This window comes from Podarcis vaucheri (genome assembly GCF_965113315.1).
Source record: "Podarcis vaucheri genome assembly, chromosome: 12".
In the NCBI taxonomy this organism is placed as follows: domain Eukaryota; kingdom Metazoa; phylum Chordata; class Lepidosauria; order Squamata; family Lacertidae; genus Podarcis; species Podarcis vaucheri.
The window spans coordinates 15,489,417-15,498,293 of NC_138750.1; the positions used below are offsets into that span (position 1 = coordinate 15,489,417).

Genomic DNA, 8,877 nt, shown 5'->3' on the forward strand with positions numbered 1-8,877 from the left:
TGCCAGAATGAAAGCGTCACAAGGCACCGTTGTACGCTGAAATAAAATTATATGAAGATGATGTACCATTGGTATTTAACTCTCAGTACGTTAGCGCAATTGTATAAATTGAGTAAATAATAAATAAAAATAACCTTGCCTCTCTTCAATTATCCCTTTATGCTGCATCGGTAACTGTTTGCAGCAGCGATAGTGAGGGAGTGAATTTTTTTCGTTGGAATGGGAGGTATAGGAATTCGCTCATTATTATTTTTCAAAATATAGTCCAGCCCTGCCACATGGTCTGAGGGATAGTGGACCGGCCCACGGCTGAAAAAGGTTGCTGACCCCTGGGTTAGAGTGTCGAAGTAGGACCTGGGAGACCCGGGTTCAAATCCCCACTCAGCCGTGAAACTGAGGGTGACGTTTCTCCAGTCGCAGTCTTTTAACTTACCTCGCAGGGTTTTTCTAGGTATTAACTGAGAAGTGGGGTGAACCATGTACTCCTTGGAGAAAAAGGCGGGATATATAACCATATAACACCGGTCTTGAAAGACCTACATTGGCTCCCAGTACAGTTTCGAGCACAACTCAAAGTGTTGGTGCTGACCTTTAAAGCCCTAAACGGCCTCGGTCCAGTATACCTGAAGGAGCGTCTCCACCCCCATCGTTCTGCCCGGACACTGAGGTCCAGCACCGAGGGCCTTTTGGTGGTTTCGTCACTGCGAGAAGCCAAGTTACAGGGAACCAGACAGAGGGCCTTCTCGGTAGTGGCACCCGCTCTGTGGAACGCCCTCCCACCAGATGTCAAAGAGAACAACTACCAGACTTTTAGAAGACATCTGAAGGTAGCCGTCTTTAGGGAAGCATTTAGTGTTTGATGTATTGCAGTATTTTAATTTTTTTTGGAAGCCGCCCAGAGTGGCTGGGGAAGCCCAGCCAGATGGGTGGGGTATAAATAATAAATTGTTGTTGTTGTTGTTGTTGTTGTTGTTGTTATATAAACGCAGTAAGTAAGCTCTTCTGCTGACCTGCTGAAGAAAGATAGAGGGGCCGGCCAGAGGGAGATGTGATTCGGCAACCTGGCATCCAGAGATCTACACGTAGTCAAAACTGGACCAGCGCCAGTCGCAAAACACGCCTGGCAAATTTCCATCACTGCTACTTTTTATGAGAAGTCTCACGCTATGTGTTTCTTTGCATATTAGGTTATGCCACATACAGGAATGGTCACTATCTTTCAGAAAAACTACTACAGTGGTGCCTCGCAAGACGAAAAGAATCCGTTCCGCGAGTCTCTTCGTCTTGCAGTTTTTTCGTCTTGCGAAGCAACCCCATTAGCGGCTTAGCGCTATTAGCGGATCAGCTGATAAGCGGTTTAGCGGCTTAGCGGATCAGCTGTTAAGCGGCTTAGCATCAGCTGATAAGCGGCTTAGCAGCTTGGGGAAAAGGGGGGGAAAGGAAAAACCCCCGCAGGAACTCGCAATACATTTTCGTCTTGCAAAGCAAGCCCATAGGAAATTCGTTTTGCGAAGCACCTCCAAAACGGAAAACCCTTTCGTCTAGCGGGTTTTCCGTCTTGCGAGGCATTCGTCTTGCGGGGCACCACTGTATATTCACCTGTAGCTTCAGAAGAAATCACTGTGTTACTTCAGAAACCTACTGGTTTATGACTACCGGAGGGATCATAAGAAACGTCCTATTTCATCCGATTGCCATAACTGGGCTGAAAAGGCAGTACAGTGGTACCTCAGGTTACACACACGCTTCAGGTTACATATGCTTCAGGTAACAGACCCAGAAATAGTACCTTGGGTTAAGAACTTTGCTTCAGGATGAGAACAGAAATCGTGCTGCGGCGGCGCGGCAGCAGCAGGGGGCCCCATTAGCTAAAGTGGTGCTTCAGGTTAAGAACAGTTTCAGGTTAAGAACGGACCTCCAGAACGTATTAAGTACTTAACCCAAGGTACCACTGTAAACACATTCCTGCAAGCAGAAATTGCTTTAACGGAGTGAAATTAAAGATAATGAGGATACAAAATACCGCCTAGCTACTTCTATGCAAACACAGTGTACAGCCAAATGAAAAGCAATTTACTCGTCGTACTCATCTCATTTAACGCTTACTCTCGCCTTAAGATACTAAAATCTATTAATTCATACGCTGTGGCTTCGCACAGTAACTATCCTGTGAAACTGCTCTGTGAAGCCATTGTAAAGCCAAAGAACAAGTACCAAAGGAGCCTGAGGGTTTGTCAAGACGGCGGTCTTTCCCCTGGCCAACTCTGCGCCACAACACGAAAACTGGTGTATCTGTGTATTTGTGCAATACTATAGGGGTCATTTAGAACTTCGCCAGCACGCAAAGCCTGGAACAAAATGAGCTCTCAATCTTATTTTCCATTGTTTTAATTTCCATACATTTGTTAGTTCCATTTGCATCCTAGATCCTACTTTTCCCGCTGAGAATTCGAGGCAGCCTCACAACATCCCTGTGAAACAGGACAGGCCAAGAGATCTAGTGAGCTTGGCCTCTCCGGTTGTGGCCTCATCCACTAACTACAGCACATAAATTTCCTTCAAATACTGTTATTGTGGCTAACAGATGTGAAGCGAACTGCAGGAAAGTGATATGTGACCTTAGACAACATGTCTTGGGACTTAAAATTTGCTTCTAATAGGCAAATCAAGGGAAATTTATGGCTCGAAATATGTTAAATCCTGCGTAGCTTCTCTTCTGTTCCCAAACATGCTTCAACTCTATCCGTGATCCTAGATATGAAACTGTTTACTGTTGGAGCTGCCAGAACCAGTCGACTGAAGGTTTTTTGGAACTACTAGTTCAGCAGAATTTGCAAAGGTGATACACTTATGGTATCACAATTCAGGGCAGACATGCTTTTACTGTACTTTAATTTGCGTGTGATCAAGTTACACTAAACCAGATTATGCAGATGCAATGCTTCTGCTATCCCTGTTTTGGATCACTACTCTCTCTTTGCATTCATGCGATTAACCAATTAACTTAAAACAGGAATACACCTTAGAGGAGAATGACAAAAACAGAACGTCTGTATAAAATGAATACTGTCGTTTCTTAACAGCACAATCCTAGGCATGGCCTCCTGAAATGCAAATTCAAGTGCAATGAGAGTTGCTCCCAGGTTAAGAATGTGTTATCACAGGACTGCAACCTCAGATAAGAAATAACTCTCGTGTAAAAGAGCAAACAGATGATCAGAATAAAGTTATTTACTATCCCACACAAAGGCAAATTTTAAGTCCTGTAACTAAAGGTTACTCACAGTCTAGATAGCATGAACAGGATGTGACAAAGAATAAAACAGCTCTGTACAAGTAAGAAAAGTTACAGCTATATATTGCTAAACTTAATGGAAAAATAAGTACCTATTTCACCACTTAAAATGTACTCCTACTGCAAATTTATGCAACTGTCTCCTTTTGAAAAACATTGCAATAAACTAATTTACGTAGCTTTAAAAATCACAAATTGATCCGAGAGATGAAACAATCTAAAAAAAGTGTTTTCTGAAACTTTCTATTTGTTTTAAGTGTTGAGGCCAAAGAGTAATATCCCCACCTTTTGTTGAGATATTGAAGAATGCTAACAAAAAATACCGTATTTTTCGCTCTATAACACGCACCCGACCATAACAAGCATATAGTTTTTAGAGGAGGAAAATCCGTAGGAATGCCACCCGCAGGCATTCCCTCCATAACACGCACAGACATTTCTCCTTACTTTTTAGGAGGAAAAAAGTGAGTGTTATGGTGCAAAAAATACGGTAATTCAAGGCTGCACTACAGAGTACTGTACATTTAACAAAGAACTGTTGGTTACAGTGACAAACTTCTACATTCCTCTTAGAATTTAGGTTACTGGTCAATTAACCGTTTACAAATCAAGATCTGAATACTGACCCTAGCATTATAAAAGAAAAGCACTGCTTAGCACTGCAAACATTGCTTGAGTTATTGAAGCCTTCCATCCATCTCAAACACCACCAATTTAACAACGAAGGAAAAAGCCCACGCAGGAGAAATCTTTTATCGGGTCCACACATTCATTTACCAGGCAAACCTTGAGGACACAAAAACCTCACCATCCAGAATATATTTAACAAAATTACCCTTCAAGCAACATGTTGCTGTCCGATTATCAGGAAAATATGCCGTGTTTAACTTTTATCTTCTGGAATTTACTGCAGCAGGAAAATCAGACCTGACCATTCTAAGTATTTGCCCAGGTCCTCAAAAATAAGAGAGTAACTTCATAGACTTAGTACATGAAGAGAAGGCTTCTTCTTTGCAGAGACCGAATAATGTTGCAACACTCCTCTACGCAATAAGGGCGTGTCGAGATTGGAGCTCTTGTCTCATAGAAATGTCCTTTTTGTCCCACAGAATTCGTCACGTGTGTATGCACACATGCAATTCCTCTGCCAGTAAATTCAGGCTTAGCTTTTTTCAGTTCCAGCATCACCGCAATACTTAATGTTGATTGTTACACTTCTCCATTTGAGAGCATGCTGAATTTAAAGGGCTAATAACATAGTTTATTATGTTTTCCTCCTGCCCTCTGAACAAGGATCTCAGGTTGGCACATATGAGTCCATCCCTTATCCCCGCAGTTACCCTGCAAGACAGGCTGAGAGATAACCAGTCCAACATCACTCAAGAGAACTTCATACATAAAAAGTCCAAACTAAAGAAGAGTGAGTAACAAAGATGATGGACTAGGCCAAAATGGCAAAGATGACCGTGAGGATCAGGCACCAAGAGGACAAGAAATTCAGTCAAGAGCGGGAAAAGTTTACAGAATACCTTAAGAACCGCTGTGTATACTTAAAAACATTAGGAGGATTGTTATAGCACTTGCAATATGACTGAAGGTAAAAAAGGAGATAATATGGATTGGACAAATGTAATTAGATGCAAAAAATAGGGAGAAATTGGAAACTGGGGGTTGGGGTGTGAATGTATAAGAATATTGTTTTAAAAATGAAAAATAAATAAAAAGGAACTTCATAAATATGCAGATATTTGACCCGAGTGTTAGAACCCGGAATAGAAAAGCTAGGAGCCAAATGGTTTCTCGGACCTGGGTTGTAGGTGCCAAAACTGAATGTCTAGTCGCCACCGAGGGCAGGAGAATTGGCAACACTTTTTATTTATTATTTTACTAAGCAGGAACTACTATGCAATTCACATAAGTGACACATTGTTAATACGTTTTTTTCAGAAATTGTTAATACATGTTTAATTTGGTGTTTACAATAAAAATATTGGTACCGTCCTTGAGTTTTCAAAACACTCTTTATTGTTAAACTCCTTAATATATTGTTTATCCTTAACTTGGAAGCTTCAAAGCACATACCGTACATTTCAGTAATTCTTGAGTGTCAGCCAAGCGCAAAAACGGCACCCAGACTTTTGGAGGCGCTCACAAATGGAGAATCTTTAGGTGCAAAATGCGCCTTGATAATTTTGAACCCTGTTTGACCCAAAGTCTTCCCAAATTCCAGCGCTTCACCAACTAACACAACACAGATAGATGGTAGATTTGTATGGTAGCATAGTTCCACCAGGATCACCAAGCAGGTAAACGTGAACTTCTGTTAACAGAAATTAGCAAAGGAAACAGAGTAGTTCTGTATTTTTCCAAAGAATATAACTCTTGTGTTTTATTCCGTTTTTGTATGTGTTGGAAGCTGCCCAGAGTGGCTGGGGCAACCCAGCCCGATGGGTGGGGTATAAATAATAAAATTATTCTTACTGGTATTATTATTGCAAGCAATGTAGCCCAGCAAACGCAGCCCAGCAGCCTGCGGTTCAAGTGTTTCATCCAACCCCTTTCCCCATTAAACTTCATCCAAAACAAGTACAATCCAACCGGTTAGCTCAGATGGTTTAAGAGCACAGGGCTGAGAACGCCAAGGTCGTGGGTTTGATCCCCTGTACGGGCCTCCTGTATTGCAGGGGGTTGAGATAGATGACCCTCAGCTCCCTTCAGGGGAAACTCAGCCAGATGGGCAGGGTATATCCGTGCTTTTTTTCTTCTTTAAAAATGTTTAGGGGTATACTCTCCTTTTCCTACTCATATTGAAATACTGCCCCTCAATGAGGCCAAACTTAGATTCACAAAATGTTCAGGGCCCCTGCTTTTTTCCGAAAAAATGTTTAGGGGTACTCTCATTTTGACTCAAGAAAATCACCATTTTATAGTTCAAATCGGGAAAAGCAAATATAGCCAACGGACAAAAGTACAAAGATTCACAAAATGTTTAGGGGTATGCGTCCCCCTGAGCCCCCCAGAAAAAAGCACTGGTGATGATGATTAACTCTACAATTCTACACATGGGGCTTGGGGGGGCATATTGATTCAAACAGTTCCTATTAGGTAGGTTCACATTAAAATCCTATGCCCTTTTAAAATGTGGGGTTTTGAGGGGGTGGTTATTGGGTTGGTGTTTTTTGTTTTTATTATGTATTTTGTGGTTTTGTACAGCATATACTTGGCACAGTAGCCCCCAAGACTGCCTGCAAATGCCGCGAGAGGCCTTGTATGGGGAGCATATATCAGTATGGGGAGCATATTTCCATTCTCAGGGTCGTGGGTTCGAGTTCCACATCGGCCAAAAGAACCCTGCCTTTGCAAGGGGTTGGGCTAGATGGCCCGCGAGGTCCCTTCGTGTGACACTCGACTCACCTTGCAGGAAGCGGCATCCCAGGACCTGCCCGCGGCTTCCTGAGCCACATTCACACGTGCACGCGCGACACGCGCACCCACACCTTGCGTGCATTTGCTTTGCTGCAGAGCAGCCCACGGCTGCCAACCCCCCCCCCCGGGTCCTGCCAATTCTTTCCCCCTCCCCGCGAAACCCCCTCCCTCGCCCCCGGGGTCTCCAGACTCGCCTCGCTTCAACCTACCAGGGCTGGGGATGAAGCAACACGCCGCCGCCGCTCGCGCCTCCCGGGTCAACCTTCCAGCGCCCAGCCAGACGTTCCATCCGCCCCGCCAGCGGCGGAAGGCAGCTCGCGACGCCCCGGCAAGCGCGCGCCTCTACACCTTCCTCTCCCACCAACGCGCTACATTCACGCTCCCGGGGGCGGGCGGGGGAGGAGAGGGAACCAGGAAGTGAGCAGCGCAGAGGCCACGCCCTCTCCCCATCCGCTTCCTCCTCTTGCCAGAGAGGCCACGCCCACCCCCATCCGATTCCTCCTCTTCCCTAGAGGCCACGCCCTCTCTCCTTCCGATGCCTCCTCTTGCCAGAGAGGCCTCGCCCTCCCCACCCGCTTCCTCCTCTTCCCAAGAGAGGCCACGCCCTCCCCATCCGATTCCTCCTCTTGCCCGAGAGGCGGCGTCCCTTCGCTGCCCGGCGTTGTGCGCGGGTCCAACGTTCCGGGCTGCTCCGAGCGCCGCCCTTTCTTTAGTTCCCGCCCATCGCTCGAAGATCCCAGGGCGGTTTACCACAGGGGAAAAGACGCAAAATACGGAATAAAAGCAAAAACCAGCGGGAAACTCACACGCACACAAGAAACACATTGAAAAGGCTGTAGGAGGTTTAATATCCTGTTGGAAGCCGCCCAGAGTAGCTGGGGAGGCCCAGTCAGATGGGCGGAGTATAAGTAATTTGGTATTATTATTATTATTATTATTACTATTGTTTATTATCATTTTTTAGCCCAAGGCCTGGTTACAAAGAAAAGTTTTGTTGCTTCATTGTTATTTGTTTTATATTATAAATTTATACCGCCCTTCGCCAGAAGAGTCCAGGACAGTTCACCATAGAAAAATAACAATGGCATCACAAAATACATAATAAAAATATAAACCAATAATAATAATAATAATCCAATGATAATAATAATAATCCAATGATAATAAACTAATCATCATCCAATAATAAACCGCACAAAACAAAAATAAACCAATCATCATCATCTAACAATAAACAGTACAAAATAAAAACAAACCAATAATAATAATGAACCAATAATAAACCACACAAATACATTTAAAAGGCCACAAAATGCTTAATCAGCTAAATGCCAGGGAGAAAAAGAGGCATTTGGTATTATTTGTTAAACTGATGACCCAAGAATCCCAGGGCAGTTCAGCATAGGAAAATAATGACAACACAAAATGTTCTGGTTTTCCAATGCTTTTCAGAAGCCGAACATCCGATGTGGCTGTCAGTTATTGTTTCTGGGGCGCCTGCGCCAATCGGAAGCCACATCTTGGTTTTTGAACATTTCGAAAGTCAAACAGATTTCCGGAATGGATTAAGTTCGAGAAACAAGGTACCACTGTATTTGGCGATTTTGTTTTTACTATTTATTTTGCATTTTTGAGGCTTTTTTGGTTAATTTGCTTTTGTGACTGTGTGGAACCCAGTTCAGCTGTTGATTGATAGATTGTGTGACTGCGGAAATGGATAAAAGCCCCCCATCCAAACAAAGACTATCAACAGTGCAGGTAAAAAAGAAATATTTTATTTTTTATCCTATACAATACTGTCTTGTTTATTTTATAGTACAGTACATTGATTGTTAATTTCATTTCATGGATCAATGGTCTCATTACATAGTAAAATTCATGTTAAATTGCTGTTTTAGAGGTTGTTTTTAAAAGTCTGGAACGAATTAAGCTGTTTTGCATTCCTTTCTATGGGAAAGCACACCTTGGTTTTGGAACGCTTTGGTATTGGAATGGACATCTGGAATGGATTAAGTCTGAGAACCAAGGTACCACTGTATTGCTGAGGGCAGGCTGAGGTTTCTTGCCTTTGCCCTGAATCCATTCCCTTGGCTGGCATAGGATTTCTCGAGAACTGAAAACTGGGCATTAAACTCGCAGCGTTTCTCAAACGTGGG

At 43.4% G+C, this 8,877-nt stretch overlaps 1 protein-coding gene across 4 annotated transcripts in view; it reads right to left on the minus strand.

Annotated features, from left to right (window-relative positions):
* ZDHHC3 (zDHHC palmitoyltransferase 3) overlaps positions 1–7,125 on the minus strand; it is a 48,043-nt gene extending 40,918 nt beyond the window's left edge. For 2 of the 4 annotated variants that reach the window (XM_082193123.1, XM_082193124.1), the window contains exon 1: positions 6,931–7,125. The gene's annotated coding sequence lies outside the window, so the exon portion shown is untranslated. Of the gene's footprint in view, positions 1–4,130; positions 4,358–6,930 lie in introns of those variants that run through there. The other 2 variants (XM_082193125.1, XM_082193126.1) reach the window with 2 other exon arrangements.
* Between the last annotated feature and the right edge of the window lie 1,752 nt (positions 7,126–8,877).